General features: G+C 41.3%; 1 protein-coding gene across 7 annotated transcripts in view; it reads right to left on the bottom strand.

Moving 5' to 3' along the window:
- The window catches only part of LOC108314566 (ERC protein 2-like), a 439969-nt gene that overhangs the window by 104449 nt on the left and 318284 nt on the right, over positions 1-17236 (bottom strand). The window lies entirely within an intron of this gene.

Here is a 17236-nt window from a genome sequence, read left to right on the forward strand (position 1 = left end):
ACAGCACCTTTAAAAACATAATTCCTTGTAGTATTATGTTGTGAGAGTGAGGGAACCATCCTTCAAATTTTACAAGAGCCATATAAAATATCCCCTGAAGAGAACTGACTTAAAGAAATTCCAGGATACCAGCCTGGGCAACACAGTGAAATCCCATCTCTACAAAAAATAAAAAAGTAGCCAGCCATGGTGGCATGAGCCTGTAGTCCCAGCTATCCAGGAGGCTGAGGTGGGAGGATTTCTTGAGCCTGGGAGGTCGAGGCTGCAGTGAGCCCTGATGGTGCCACTGCACTCCAGCCTGGCCTACAGAATGAGCAATACTACAAAATGACAATACTACTGTCTGTCAGGGCTATAAAGCTGCATAAGACTTGACCCATGAAGGACAAGAGCGAAGAAAAAAGTATCAAATAGAAATAATTTTACCTCAACACTGGCAAGAGGAAAAAGACATGGAGGAGAAACTTAGAAGTGAAAAGCAGGGAGGCATCTATATGGTGAGTTCCAATGTGGGTACTCAGCTTCTCACTTTCACAGGTAAGAAAATGGAATCTTAAGATTATTGCTGGGTTTCCTGGATTCAAAACCCAAAGCCAAAAATGTGGAAGAGGTTGGTATCAACAGAAATAATAATTCCAGCAAACGCCTAAAACTTACTCACTCTGCAGAAAAAAAAGCCAAAAATGGTGAAGCTTCACTTATTTGGACAGATGTGGGAGAAGTAATTGAAAATAAGAAAAATTGATGAATTTATAGAATATTTTTCAAGGGAAGGCATTTACTTGCTTTCAAATGCCAGCAGTAATTAAGAGTGAGCTAGCAGAGGTCCTTCCTTCGGGATTGGTTTGAATGGCAAGATAAGATAGAATTTCTTGAATTAACATAAACATTGTTAGGCCGGGAAGAAGGGCTTTGAGTTAGTTTGTCCTCTCCACAGGCTCATTAGTTATACCTTCATACGGGCAGCTGGCTGAGACAAGCCCAGGAATTCCAGAATATTGGGGCTCCAATGAGGCTTTGCTTCCAGGCACAGACATCTGTGCACCTCAAGGAGCTGATCAAGTCAGGAGAACCAGGCTGGCATGTGTGTGAAGGCTGGGCTTTTTAGGGGTCCTCGTTGTGTGAAAAGATTTGGATTCTAGCAGTTTCTTTCTCTAGAAGTTTTAATGCCTGGCAAGATGGAGAGGTCTATTAGGGGTGTTCAGATGCCTGGAGCTGGGACACTGCTTCCTCAGGTCCCAGACAGCCTCCCCTCCATCAGCATGTCTCAGCTGTCCCATGCTGTCCCCTCCATCTCTAACTGCCCTCCCTTCTCCCAGCCGACAGAGAAATATGACTGCCTAGGGAGCAACCATGTCTTGAAAGGAGAAAGGGCAAGAATAAAGGCATCTCTGAGGGGTCTTGGCTCTCCTCCCCTAGTTCTTTTAGGCATTTAGTTTTGTTTTGTTTGGATAAAGAGCTAACATTTAGAACAGTAATAGAAAAATAGAAGTACTTGTCTGGAGGGTCTAGCAGAGGTCTGCAGTGACTCATGAGCCGTATAAAAGGACTATCCCTTCTGGAGTCTAGTAATTAAATTAAATCTGGAGGAGTAGTCCTCAAACCTTGTTAGAGAATGAAGTTCTCAGGGTGTACTTTTCCTGTGGCTAAGCGACCCCACCCCAGCCCCTCTCTACTGAAATCATTCATCCTGATCACGTCTTTCTCAGAATACCCAGGTGTATCAACAGAGATAGAAGAGAAAGCACTAAAACCAGAGAATGAGTTGTGTGTGTTTTGGTGGAGGCGCCTCCTGACTGAGTCTACACACTGGCTTGTGAACATGTTGTCTGTACTAAAGAAGTTATCCCAAAAAGGAGGCTCTACTTATAAACAAGTACTGTCCTCCCCAAGTCCTTTCAGCATGAACTGACAGAGGGGCAGTCTCAAGGTGGCAGGTGTCACAAGAGATCACCCTCATAGTCAACAACCGAAGAAGACTTCCAAAAACAGCAACTCCTTGCTTTTGCCCAGATAAGCCTTATTCCCAACATCAAGAAAAGGATTTTAATGGTGTTTGGAATCTTGATTCAGGTAGAAGTTGGTATCCAGAGATGTCATTCCTTATTTATCAAGTACTTATTCAGCAGGTCCAGAAATGTCATGCACAATTTGGTGTGCATGCTTATACATTTTATTCTGAGGAGCAGAATTATGGTTGTGATATTTTTTTTTTTTTTTTTTTTTTGAGATGGAGTTTTGCTCTTGTTTCTTAGGCTGGAGTGTAATGGTACAATTTCAGCTCACCACAACCTCCGCCTCCTGAGTTCAAGTGATTCTCCTGCTTCAGCCTCCTGAGTAGCTGAGATTACAGGTATGTACCACCATGCCTGGCTATTTTTTTGTATTTTTAGTAGAGACAGGGTTTCTCCATGTTGGTCAGGCTGGTCTCGGATTCCGGACCTCAGGTGATCCGCTCACCTCCGCCTCCCAAAGTGCTGGGATTACAGACATGAGCCACTGTGCCTGGGATGGTTGTCATATTCTTAAAGTAGCTTGAAGCTCAGAATGAAAAATTAAGCAACAGTTCGCATAAAACTATCCCTTCATTTTTTCTTTTACCAGTTTTTTTGAGGTAAAATTTACATACCATCAAGGTCATCTGTGTTAAGTTCAGCAATTTTGAATAAACTTACAGAATTGTGGGATCATTACCACAAACCAGTTTTAGAATGTTTCTGCCATCTCCAAAAGATGCTGTGACTGTTAAACTTCCCTAAATTTTTGCAGGAAATGTTCTAGAGTTGAAATGAAAGTTCTTTCTACATCTACAAGACTGATTCATTTTTCTCCCTTCTAAAAACTCTACTAAAAAATTGTTGTTTATCTGAAATTCAAATATAACTGGATGTCCCATATTTGTGAAATCTGGCAACCCTAATCCAGGACCAAAGCAGAATTAACCAAATAAATGAATGTGCATATCTAGAAATAAATGTAATTTTCTGGAGCGTTGTAAGTAAACATGCATTATTTTCTTAATTTTGAACCATTTGGGTTCTAAAATGGTCAGAATCTAGTTCCAGTTAGAATACCAGTTGAGAACTAAGCTGCAGAGACAGACTGAATAATTCACAACCCAATTGCTGTTTTACAAGCAAGCCAGGGACCTCAGACACTCATAGGACTATATGCTACATTTCCCTTGAAAAGTTGAAGTGGATGTAATTGTTAAGCTTGCAACTCACAATCAGAACTGGAAATGTGACTTTTAGGGGCACAAATTATAGGGAAATCATTCTTAACCTTTTTGGGGGGCAGTGTCACAAACTCCTTTGGGAGAATCTGATAAAAGCTATGGATCTTCACCACAGGAAAATGCATGTATATACATTCACAACATTTTGCAGATAATTTTCTTTGAAGTGGGAGAGGTTTCATAGATTCCATGACATTGTTCATGGAACATTCAAGGGTGCAAGAGCCTGGGCAAGTTGATTAAAACTATCCTGGATTCTCATGCCTTGCTTTTCCTCCTGTTTGTGTGGGAAGTGAAGAAGTTGGGATAATGGCAAGGGAATTAACTCAAGAAGACATGGCTGTGGCCAGGCGCGGTGGCTCACAGCCATAATCCCAGCATTTTGGGAGGCTGAGGTGGGTGGACCATCTGAGGGTCAGGAGTTCAAGACCAGCCTGGCCAACATAGTGAGACCCCATCTCTACTAAAAAATACAAAAAATTAGCCAGGCATGGTGGTAGGCACCTGTAATCCCAGCTACTTGGGAGCCTGAGGCAAGGAGAATTGCTTAAATTCAGGAGGCAGAGGTTACAGTGAGTAGAGGCAGCGCCACTGCACTCCAGCCTAGGCAACAGAGCGAGACTTTGTCTCAAAAAAAAAAAAAAAAAAAAAAAAGACATGGCTGGGCTACTTTTGGCTATCACTGGTAAGACCTGGAGCAACTTGCCCACATTTCAGATTTGAGTTTTATTGTTAAAAAAATGAACAGATCAGCCTGATTCTATTTTCATAAGTTATATCCTACAAATCTATTGGAAAGGTACCTGGGAAGGGCTCTTTTAGGACCTGAAGCACTGCACAAGGTTTTGTATGAAAAACACAAGTTTTAAAACCACTAGACTACATGATCCTCAAAGTCACCAAAATACTCTGAGTTCTAAGCCATCTGATGATCTGATTCTAGATTTTACAGAGTGGAGGCCAGGTGACAGTTGGGGAGGATCTGGGTCTTCTTTTTCTCTGAGTCCAAAGAAAAAAGGCATTTGGTAGGGACAGGAGAGAAAGACATCCCAGCCCCCCACCACTCTCCAGTTCTGCAACATTTCTTTCTTTCTTTGAGCTGCTCTCCTTCCTTCATATGAAAAACTGTCTATAGGTATGGTAATGCTTTGTCAAAAACTGCCCACATTTTCTCTGATAAAAATTATAAAAAAATGCTTTCCCAATTACATGAATTTTCCTTTGGGTGACAAATACCCAATGATCTATTACATCATTATATGCTATTATGCCAATGATACTAGTAGACCAAGTAGATAAAGGAAAAATGTGCTCACTCTGAGTTTTATAGGTGACATCCCTTTGGTGCCTTAGAGCCCCCTACAAAGTAGCCTCCAGTATTATCATCCTCATTTTTCAGAAGAAAAGACTGAGGGGGAAAAAAAGTTAAATGGCTTATACAAATTCACCCACCTAGCCAACGGCAAAGTGGGATTTCAAGTCTCGGAGCCTGTGCTCATGCTATGTTGAAGAGATAAATTATACCATTTACCACTAAACAAACAAACAAACAGGTTTTATTCACTCATTTTCTCTCAAAAACAATCTGCTGCTTTAAGGAAGTGTGTTATCATGCCCAATGATATGAACCATAAAACTATTTTGGATGTTTATTTGATACTTATTGATGTTTAAGCAAGTCTACTATGTTCACAGTTATCACCTCGAAGAAAAATATATTACTTAGTTTTTAGGTTTTATCTTATCTGTCCTTGGTCCTTGAAACAACAAGAGTAACTCGTACACTCTGTTCTTACTTGTTGTCATGGGATACCAGCTGCCTGCTGGGAAAAGCTTACTGGGAAGTATTATTCTATACTTTGTGTTAAGATTAAAAAATAAAAATAACCCCAGAGCTTGTATAAATCACAAAGTTGACAAATTTCACGGCTTAGTCATGGTTAACATGTCAGATTTCATGGCTTGACAGAGATTAACAAGAAAATCATATTAGAGTTATAATTATTAGTAGATTCTTAGATATTTGGCAGAGAAACTCGAAGCTCTCCAAATGCCATTGCCCACTGCACAGTCCTCTTGTCCTTTCTCCTGTGGACACAGCCTCCATGAATCCGAGGACAGCAAATGGGATCTTCCATTGTTGGTCACAATAACCTCACCTCCTGACTATTGCAGGAGTGAGCCAGTGCCTAACAGGCCCCAGGGAAAGGTCTTAGCATCCATGGTATAAAGTGAGACTTAGTATTTATAGCCTAATTCATAAAACTGTAAGGTGAAAACCAAAAAACCATTTGTACATAACACAGGTATCTTACCCAACATCACATGCATAAAAAGAGGAATGAATGATCATTGTTGGAACTATGATATTTTCAGTGAAAATTAAGTTTCCATGTCTTTACGAGGAAACAATTCAGCAGAGGCCTTGCTGTTAAAAGTGGCCTGTGAGCAGGGACTTCAAAAGGCCTGCTGACCGCCTGCAGAGCCATTTGGCCGGAGGGCTCTGCATATCCTCTTTCGGGTAAGAGCAGCTTGCTTGTCAACTTTGCATAAAAGACAGCCAATTTGTCAGCCATTTGCTTTAATTTTGTTTCTAAGTCTTCCAAGGACAAACTCCATATACCTTCTGGTCTTTAATATCATATATCTGACTGAGGGATGGAAATTCACTCCAGTGTCTCAGGCCGGTTTCCTTCCTAGGCCATCCTCCTGGGTCTTATAGGATGTCCTTAATCAGAACCACATTACTCGGCTAGAGGAAGTCCTTATGCAGACGCTGGCAAGACACTATGGCAAAAGAGTTTCAGAACATGAAAGGTCAGATTGGGAATAAAAGCTGCAGTTATCTGTCGTGTTTTCTTTAGTTGAGAAATTGAAGGCAGGGTGCCTAATTCATGAGGAACCAAGATTTGGATAAGTAGCAGCCACTTAGGAAAGGAGTTCCATTGGCCACTGAGCACAATGGCCGGTTGTGGAAATGGAAAGTCCTTACATTCCAAGTATTCTGGACCTCAGCAAGGATTTTCTCATTTATACAGATAGGTTTTTATATTTCAGTAACACCCTAGACTGGTAAAACAAAAATAGCTACATCTTGTCAAAATATTAATTGTCACTGGACTGTGTATATGTATATACATATATACATATACTACATATATGTGAGATACATATATCTATATCTCACACATATATTGGATATATGTGTTAGACAAAGCACATCTTAATAAGAGCTACCATTTATTGTGCTTTTTTTTTTTTTTTTTTTTTTGTTTTCTATTATTTTTGCTTTCTCCTCTTTCATCAGTTTTAAGCTTTTTTTTTTTTTTTTTTAAAGTGCCAGGCACTATGCTAAGCACTATCCATGCATTATTTTTTAGTCTCTCAACAAACTAGCATGGTACGGACTAGCTTTGTCCCTATTGTACAAATAGAAAAAAACTTGAGATGGGAGAGGAAATTCAAGGCACAAAGTTAGACACAGAACCAGAAGTGGAACCCAGGAGTGCCTGACCCCTGAGCCCAGGAAATATTGAGCCCTGGAAATTCTCACTTGTTCCATTAAGATGAGTGCCCAAGCTGAGTGTGAAAAACGGGAGAGGTGAAGTGATGAGCCATACCACTTCACTCACACATGGGTGTGAAGGAGTTAGGCATTAGTCCAACCCTGTATCTTCATCCCAAGGAGGCAGCCTGCAGGCTTTGGCAGATGGAGGGCAGGGTGTGAGAAATGGGAGAAGTGGTTGCAAAAATGCAAGACCCACCTCCTTTACAAATTTTGCCCAAGATCAGCCTGGCTGGGGAGACTCTGAGAACTCAGAGGGACCAGAGGACTTAATGGAAATCTGTCCCTCGTCCACTTTCAAACTGATAGCCTTCCCTTCTTATGCATGGGCTTGCCCTAGAGATTTGGGGCAAGAAACATTTCCAGTGTGCTTCTACCTTAACTCACACCACAGGGGCAGCTAACAATTACAGAAGGAATGAACTTTTTCATCAAATGTCCTTCCATAAAACCATTTCCCAGGAAATGGAACACAGCATGGAGCTAGCTGACTGCAATTTTCCACCAACAATGAGTATCGTGGGGCACAGGTACTATATTTAAACAATTTTCTTCCAGCATTTTGGCAAGGCTGTCTCTCAAGGAGACTTACCAAGTTGTGCTGAGGTCTCATTCCCCTCCGGCCAGCAGGATCAGAATGTTTAACATGGCCCAGTTTCTTCAACACCCATGTGTAAACCACCAATAAACAACCCAGCAAAGACCTGCAGGCCTAATTGCCTTTTAACTCTGCCAAGATGATAAACTCCCAGAGCAAGGAAGGAAAGACTTCCAGGGATTTAACAAGTTTATCTGCCTGCCACTTGAACATTTTCTGTCTGCCTACACTTCAGTGAATTCACCAATAAAAGGATAAAAGGGCCCAGAATGTCAGACCCTTCAAATGGCCAAGAAGCCCCAGATTCAAAACCTATGACCAGAAAAAGTTAACTTGTTAATTGAGTTTTAGGTGTTTGTAAGATCTGGAGTGAGGGAAGTGGGGCCACTTGACTCTTTCTAACCCTGGCCGTTTCCCTTTTATTGACCAAGACCTAGAATTCTTTATTTACAAAAAAGAAAATGGTTTTCACAAGGAAACTGGGATAGACAACCCATTCTGAAACCTCTAAATTTTTAGACAGAGCATTGTACTGACAGGAGAGAAACTATATAAATCTTGGCAGTGTGGGAAATGGAATGTATCATATAGGCAGTTATAAAATTGGTATTTACTTCTGCAAAGATATTTTTCATCTCTCTCTGAACTGACTTGCAAATTAAGCATGTTGGTTGTTTTTGTTGATTTGTACCCTACCACCCAGAAGAAAAAATCTGAGCGCTCTGTACCTATTGGAGTTAAATTGGAAAAGCAAAGCAATACCAAACAAAGAGACTTGGGGTAGGTACACAGAGGTGGTGCCGTTCAAGGCATAAAGTCGGATGAATGGGCATTACCTCTGGGAGGCCATTTCACAATCTTTATCAATATCAATGTGCAACTTCTTTTTTAAAGAATTTATTCTAAAGAAATTATTGGATAAGGGAATAAAGGTTAAGCCCAAAAAGTTTTAGGGAATTCTACTAGGGAACATTTAAAAATAACTAAAGTTCACCATTAAGAACTGGCTAAAGACTACAAAATTCTGTACTCTGCAACTATAAAAATGATTCTATGGGTGTATATTAGTGTGGAAAGGTGTCCAACATACAATGTTAAGTTTTAAAGCAGATTATAAAAACATTTATAATATAATCCCATTCTTTTTAAGAGGCTATGTATAGTAAAATTAGAAAGATACATAGTTGACCAAAATGTTAATATTTCTGGATGGTGGATTAGAGGGAACTTTTAATTTTTTTTGGCAAAGACTTTTGAATTATTTGAAATGTTTAAGGAGAAAAATGCATTGCCTTTAGAAATGTTAAAACACTAAAGCAAAACAATAAAATTGAATAAAAACAAAACATTCCCCCAACCATCATTACTGCCCTAATCAACAGGAAAAGAGTCACATCTGAGACAACATCACGGAAAGACCCAGCTACCCTTTCTCAAGGAGACAGGAATAAAGAACACTAATGGATCTGGTCTTTGCTTATCAGCACATATAGCTGTTGTTTAAGCGGAGTCTCTAATGAGATGAGAATGGAATGGTAAAACCACAAGTGGGCTCAAAATCCCAATAGATATCTTCCCCAGGAGACCCAGGCGTCTCTTTTCCCCAAAATCATGGTACAAATGTCAAGAACTTCCCTATTAAGCTAACCTGTACCACTTAATGAAACAGGAATAGCTCTTAAGTCGGGTGCTTGCCAACTGAAAAATCTGGAGCACTATTTTTCTATTAAAACCTTGTCCATGTTTTTCCTATTGGAACCTGGAAACTGGACAAATTCTGAAGGAATCCAAAAGAATTTCTTTAGAAAAGAATTCTGCTAACACCAAAAGCTCCCAGGCACTACACGAGGCAAATGCTAGGTTGCGTTATGCTGAAATATAAAAGCAGGGTTCAAATCCAAAGTGATGTGTCCTTCACACCAGGCTTTGTGTGCTTCAGGGTTTATGCATTTGTACACTGATCCCCAAACATTTCTACATCTCCCTGCTTCATAATTTCATAATCAGTTCCAGATTTCCTATTTCTTCCAGACTGTAAGGCACAGAGTTCCGGATTTGAGAGATGCAAGGTTTAAGTGTATGAAAGTACGGTGAAAAGTACAATAATAATAAAACCAAAGCCGCAGTTTTGTTTCATACCCACTGAGAAGTAACAAACTGAGTATAAACTTTGGGACCCATCTGACCTTCAGAAACTGTTAGAGTATGGTGGACATGTACAAAAATGTCATGTGTAAAATGGATCCTTTGGTTGGTAGACCTCTTTACCAACAAAGCTAAAAGTGTTCCTACATGCTATAATAAACACATCAAAGTTTTAGATGTGCCTGCCAAATAGCCATAATGCTTCTCTCAAAATTCAGAGCTCTGTCTCTACATTACAAGACAGAGCAAACTGAAAGATCAGGTTAATCTAGGATAAACTTCATCTCTTGAGTTCAAAGACAACTGGCCTCTCTGGGGGTTTCAATCAGAGGTTTCTTTGAAGGATTGCTCTCAAATTCATTAAAGAAATTTCACTGACTTCACAGACTTTGGCATTAAATAGATAACCTGAGCTCTGCATTGCCTGGCAAAATGACTGTTCACCTTTGAAGCTCTGCAAATTGGGATTAAGTTGGCTATTTGCCGTTTACCTCGAAGATGACTCCACTCCATTGACTAGAGAGTCCCCAGGCAGTGATCTGGTTGATCAATGACATCAAATTTATCTCTACAATGTGTTTCTTAAAACACACATCCTTTCATGGATTGGCTTTGTTATGATTTTTGCTTTAGACATAGTAGTACTCTTGATAATATTACCATCCCCCATAATAAAAATTCAGGAAATGAATCATATTTTAAAAATACAAGTGTAATTTCCAAATAACTTGAAAGATGTGTGGGGTTTTTAGATGTATAAACTCAATTTTTAAACCCTGCTTTGCATTTCATCTCCTCAATTACCACAGAAAATCAGGTGTCTCATCAGACCCTGGAGTGAGCCCTAAAGCAGCAGAGACTTGCTTTTCACAATGACTCTGCACATTCCAGAGAAGGCTCAGCATAAACACATAGGCTTTCACCCTCTAACCCCACTGTCTGCTTCCTCTGCGCCCCATAATCTAAAACATCTCTTCTTCACAGGTATATGGTCCTGGATTTGTCACAGTGTATGGGAGACTTTACAAGGCCAATAAAATGACAGCCGCACAGAGGGAACTGGGTGGCTTTTACCGACTCTGAAACACCACTGCCTTTAACTCCCAGGGATCAGGAACTTGAAAGCACTCCGATTCACTTAGCTCTGTGTTTGTCATAGAGTTAAGGCTAATCAGATTTTCCCCAACTTGCAGCTGTATCTTAAATCCTCAAGCTTCTCCTATGCAAACTTAACTGATGGAAGATGTGATTATGCCTTCTCAGATCATAAATTCTAGATATTTATAACATAACTGTTGTCATTTAGGACAATTAAGATGCTTTTACTAGCTCAGAACAACTACCTATGGGGCTTGTCAAATACGCTGACAGTGGTTTATGACCCTTCACAGTGATTTTATCTTACAGGGATATGAGAGATGGTTGCATGCAAAAATACCCAGGAGGTCTTGAAGCACATTCTTCATATTGCCATCATCCATGCCCCATTTCCATTCTGTCCCCTTTCTTATCCACTAAAACCATGATTTGACTCTAACTGCCCCCACCAGAGTTGGTTTCTTTGATCACCTTTTTTTTCTCCAAAGACCTAAGAGAGGGAGATAACACCTCCTGAGACACTACTATAAAACACCCAAGTGGTGGGCTGGCTAAACACCCAGCAGGGAATGCCAGACTTCTGCATGCATAACATGTCCATAAAGACAAGTGTGCTTTACTTTTCACTTAGGGCAAATACTGCCTCATGAAAAGCAGAAGAGGGTGACAACTGAGAAAGAATGGGACATATCTGGGGATTTCATACAGACAGGTTATAGCTTCTCCTTTTCCCTTGTGAAATATCACTTGTCTACTACTGTTCCCCTCCTGCTGTTTCTTCTTTCAGCAAGGCCCCTAAGCAATGATTTCAGGCACTGAACTAGGCTAGGAATACAGGGATCGAGAAAGACCCAGGCTGGCTGGAGACACGGACACCTTGATGATGATCATGCAAAGTGTTAACAGGTAACAGCAGAGTCATGCACAGCAAATTCTGGAAGCATTGAAAAATGGCATTTCACTTTTGGAAGGGAGGTGGTCAGGGGAGATTCCTTGGGAAAATAATTCCTAGTCTGGGCCTTAGGCAATGCAAGGAGACAGCTAGGCCAACTGGGGGAGAAGAGTATTTCCAGGAGGGAGAGCAAGGTCAAAGGCATGGATTGGAGGAGGACATGGGATGTGTAGGGGAATGCCAGGTAGGTGAGTGTTCCAGGGCATCACATCCCTGCTGGGTAGTGGTGAAAGTTGAGGCTGGAAAGGGAAATCAGGGCAAGCTCCTGTGGGACTTGGTATTCACATGACATAAGCCATTTCCTTTCTTGTTCAAAGGAAGTCTGGCATAATGGTGTTCTTTTCATAAAACCAACTGGACATAGTTGGGTAAAAACTTTGTTTTCCACCCGAATCTTTTTGCTTCGTACCTCCATCCATAGCTGGCATTGTCAAATTCCCTAGACTAACTTGACAGACATAGCAGTTTGAAAATCTGGTCACACTTCCTTTGGTAAAGAACACTTGGCCTTTGATGACCAAAACAACACTATTTGTAGAAGCCAGGAAAAGCACTCCAAATTCCACCTGATAAACAAATATGAAGTGCTGACTCCGTACAAAGTCCTATTCTGGGAATGAGTCAGAAATGTGGTGGAGAAGGTACGACCTCAGCAGCCAGTGTGATTCTCAAGTACACAGTGACACACCCTGGATCTTAAAATGTAATGGTCTTTTATTGATTTGATGTTTTTCTTGCATTTCTAATGATGAAAATTTGGTTGCATTTGACCAAAGGGGGGAAAAAATAAGTAAACATCAATTTAGCCAAAGGAGGATAGAAGTGTGGAAAATATACCATAGCATTTGAAAGTCTGCAATATGGACAAATGCAAGCTACCAGCAATTTCGACCAGCAGTTAGTAGCTTGAATGTGCTACGGACACAGGAATCAGAGTAGCAGTGCTGACCTAGGCAGTCCACAAAATGATCGAACTGGAGTTCATTTTCAAGAGTCTTATGGAAGTTTTTGTTGCTGTTAAAAATTTTAAATATTTTACTTTGTTTGTTTACACTCTGCCTCGGTCCAGAAAGGATTAAAGCATCTAATACCAAACAGAAGAGGATCATATTACTGGAAGAGTGAGCACTTGAGTTCCTCCTCCTCGTATTAGAAGAGGAGTGAGGGTCAGAGTTCCATCTGCCATGCAAACGTCAAGCTAGTTCCAAGCAAGATTTGGACCATGCTGATTCAGACCCAGAAAACGTTTCTAAGTCAGAACATTCTGATTCAACACAAAATTCCCCCGCTGTTGAGCAACAAGGGAGGAACTGAGAATCCACTTCTAGAGGAAGGCTGGGAACCAATGAGTTTTATTAGCTGAGCAAAATTCCAGATAAAGAATTCATGTTCTCTGAATGTGTTCTCCATGCCCAGATGTGACTCGTCTCTGACCCGAGCATGGTATGAAATGGCACAGCGCAGTGGGAGGCACAAGCCCCACTGCCTGGTTCACGTTTCAGTTTTAGCCTTGGGCAAGTCACCTGAGCTTTCAGTCCCTCAGTTTCCTCATTATCGCAGAGAATTACTGTAAAGATTGAAATAATTAATACATGAAAACAGTACCTGGCACATATGACGTGCTCAGTAATTGTTATTTTCCATTCCTCTGTTAGGCACAGAGAGAACAACAGAAGTAAGCACCCGTACTTTGTCATATGAATTTCCAGTCTTGCTGCATATAAGATCGCCAAAAGAGAAACTGCCAATGGTGATCAAGCGAAGGCGACTCCGAGAAAAATTGGGTTAGGACTCCAGCAGCTTCAGGGGGTCAAGAGAGAGGGGGTTTATGGCATATTCAGAATTTCAGAGGAGGTTTCCTAAGAAAGCATATCTGGGCTGAATCCAACAGGTAGGATGTGGGCAAGTATCAAGGCATTTTAGATAACGGCAAGCAACAAGCACAGAGATGTGGAAAAAAAGGAAAGAACACTACTTTTAGAAGAGGAAAAACGATACCCCATTATCTGAAAATGGTGGAAAATTCATAAAAACTGCAAAGGGGGGCCCATGGGGAGGAATGTGAGGACCAGTCTGAGGTAGTGGAACCTGGCATGGTTGGAAGTAGGGAGGACCTGACAATGTGTCGCCAGGGGAAGGACACAGAGAAAGCGGTGTTTCAGGAAAGTGAACGTGGCTGGGGCATGGAGGGTGGGTGGGATGGGAAAGCTCTGAGTCAGGGAAACCACCAGTGGGCTGCCCGAGGGCTGGGGTGCAGTAGCTCACCCGGGACTGGTGCTGAGAGGACGGAGAGGAAGTGGTGGATGGGAGGAGCACCCTGTGGGAAGAACAGTCTGGCTTTGGTCAGTGACTAGACATGAGGTCTCAGTGCTCAGGCTCTGGAGTATGACAGCATGGGTCTGAGGCCCAGCTCTGCCACTCAGCAGCCTTTGCTCAGGGCACTGACTCAGTGGAAACCCAGCTTCTCCCTCTGCAAAATGGGAATAAGAGTGCCGACTTCACCTGGATGGAAAGCACTTAACAACACAAGGTCTGCTCATTCCAAAGTGGGGTCAATAAATGGTAACCATGTCTGTGGTGTTGGTATGATAAAGAAAAAGGAAGAAAAAAATGAGAAAACGGAGGTTCTCTACCTGGTCCTGAAGCCACTGACTGAGACCCAGTCCTGCCTGATAAATCGAGATGCCAGTGTAAACGGAGGCTTGCTTATTATATCCCTCTTATTACATACCCAATCCATTTCCATCTCTCCATGGAAACCAAGTCTTTCCAAAAAGGAAAATGGTGATAATCTTGTTTAATTTAAAAGAAATAACTTAGGCCAGGCACTGTGACTGTAATCCCAACACTTTGGGAGGCCAAGGTGGGCAGATCACTTGAGGTCAGGAGTTTGAGACCAGCCTAGCCAACATGATGAAACCCCATCTCTACTAAAAATACAAAAACTTGCCAGGTGTGGTGATGCACGCTTGTAATCCCAGCTACTCGGGAGGCTGAGGCAAGAGAATTGCTTGAATCCGGGAGGCAGACGTTGCTGTGAGCCCAGATCATACCACTGCACTCCAGTCTGGGTGACACAGCAAGACTCTATCTCAAAAACAACAACAACAACAACAACAAACTAAGTTTAAAAAAAAAAAGTAAGTGCTTTTCCCTTTATTTCATAAGAAGTGGGAGGAAAAAAGATGACGCATTGGACCAGTGATGACCTGCCCATTTTAAGCCCTGTCAGCAACACAAAGACTAAAACCTAAGTGAAATCCAGGGCACATTATCCCTTTAAGCCCTTGAGTTAACTCAAGGGGACTGAAAGGCAGTCTGCATTTCTACAGGAGGTTTGTGGTGGGTTCAGAAAACCTTTAAAGAAGTACCCTATTATCTCAGGTAGGCGTGTTTCAAAGAATCTAAACTGAATGTACGTCTGTTTTGGTTCCTGAAAAATGTTTTTCAGCTACTTACGCTTCCCAGAGACCATCTTGCACAATACAGATTGCAGAGGTGAATTGCGTTTTACCTAGTAAGTCTGGAATGAGCAGCTAAGGAAGTGGTAACACAGGGAAGTGTTTCTTTAGCATGCCTTTTTGACCTTTGCAGAACTGTCCTTGACGGCCCTGAGCATGCCAGCCTTTGCCTCCCAGTTAAGCCTGAGGTATTTGGAAACAAAGTTTTCAGAAAAGCCACACAATCAAAGGAGTTCAGGCAAATGACGTGGTGCTGATCAGCACCAATGATTAGCCCTGGTGGTCACTGATATAAGGACCTCAGACCCTCCAAGAAACCAGAAGGAGAGAAATGATGGAGTAACTTCCCTAGGTCCGCTAAAGCATATTTGCTGAGAATATGCTTTCCAGTCAACCTAGGCTCTGGAATCCCTGAGCAATTATCATTTTTTTCCATTCTTTACACATGCAACTCATTAACATTACAGCATAAATGAGTTTTACTAGCCAGCTCTGCTTATTTACTGAATAAAGCCCAAGCCAGTGATTGCTTTTATTGCAGAAGGAAATGCATGGTTTCTCACCAATCCTTTGGATAAGGAGGCATTGGAAAAGTAACCTCTAACAGACACATGGTACAGAAGAATTGCTACTGCTCACCAGAGATATAAAATGCAAAAGGAAATGACTTTAGCCACCACGGGAGCTCCACAGTTCTCACAACTTGACATCATGCATAACAGCACAGGTGTAGATCCTCTTGGACCTGGAGTTCCCTTCAACACCTTCAGAGCCAGGTGACCCTGAACAAGTAACATTTCTGAGTCTCAGTTTCCAGCTTTAAAATGGAGCCAATATCTACCTACCTCACAGGACGTTGTACAGGGCAAATGAGTTAGTGTATATAAAGTCTTTACTATTATGCCTGGCGTGTGGGAATCATCCTAGAAATATTTGCTATTGCTACTAATGTAAAATCAAAGAAGCACAACCTCTATCGCACTGAACAGTCTTGTAATTCAGGCTCTGAGTAAATTATTTTCAGTGGACATATCATCTGTGAATGAAACAGGAACAAACTGAAGCGTGGCCTCAGCTTCGGCTTCAGCTCCACAATGCTGTTGGATCCACTCTTTCTTCAGAAATTTGTTTTTTTGGCCAGGCGTGTTAGCTCATGCCTGTAATCCCAGCATTTTGGGAGGCTGAGGTGGGCAGATCACCTGAGGTCAGGAGTTCAAGACCAGCCTGGCTAACATGGTGTCAGCCCTGGCTAACCCTGTCTATACAAAAATACAGAAATTAGCTGGGCATGATGATGGGTGCCTGTAATCCCAGCTACTCTGGAGACTGAGGCAGGAGAATCACTTGAACCTAGGAGACAGAGGTTGCAGTGAGCTGAGATTGTGCCATGGCACTCCAGCCTAGGGACAGAGCAAGATTCCATCTCAAAAAAGAAAGAAAGAAAGAAATTTCTTTTTTCTCTGGGTCTATTTAACAATCATATTTAGCAAAGCAGATCAGGTTGGCCATATGGATGAGCCGATGTTGTCACCTTAATATTTAGAAGCTATAATTTGTCTAGGCAAGATTAATGAGTAGACGAGTGTCTTAAAGCCACGGAAACACAGGACCATAGAGCTGCTCAGGCCCTTGAGAACCTTTTAGTTTAACTGCTTCTTGGTAGAGACACCACAAAAGAAAGTATCTTTCCAGGGGCCACAGGTCATGAAAGAGACAGAAGCAGGACTGAAATCCTCAATCAAGGGACTTTCTGTACACTTCCACTTTTAATTTAAACTATTAGCTGTTGGAATTTTAACAGAAATTGGATGTAAAAGCATCTGGACTTGGTGCATTTTTTTTTTTTTTTTTTTTTGGTGGGAGAAAGGGGGTGGGGTCATATTTTAGCTACCAATTTAGTTCTTTTAGTGGTTACTGATATATTTAAGTTTGCTTTCTATTTAATTTTGAGTACATTTTATACATTTTTTCAGGAAATTGTATCTAATTTTTAAAATATATTGGCACAAAGTTATTCATAATACCTTTTATCATAAAAAGTCTCTATTGTATTTATATTTATGCCCCCATTTTTCTTTCCAAGGAAGCATTTTGTATCATTTCTGCTTCCTTTCTCTTGTTTAACCTGGACAAAGATTAGACTACAGACCAGATGTCAACAGAATTTTCTGCAACAATG

The sequence above is a fragment of the Cebus imitator genome, unplaced genomic scaffold (assembly GCF_001604975.1).
Source record: "Cebus imitator isolate Cc_AM_T3 unplaced genomic scaffold, Cebus_imitator-1.0 Scaffold8, whole genome shotgun sequence".
Lineage (NCBI taxonomy): Eukaryota > Metazoa > Chordata > Mammalia > Primates > Cebidae > Cebus > Cebus imitator.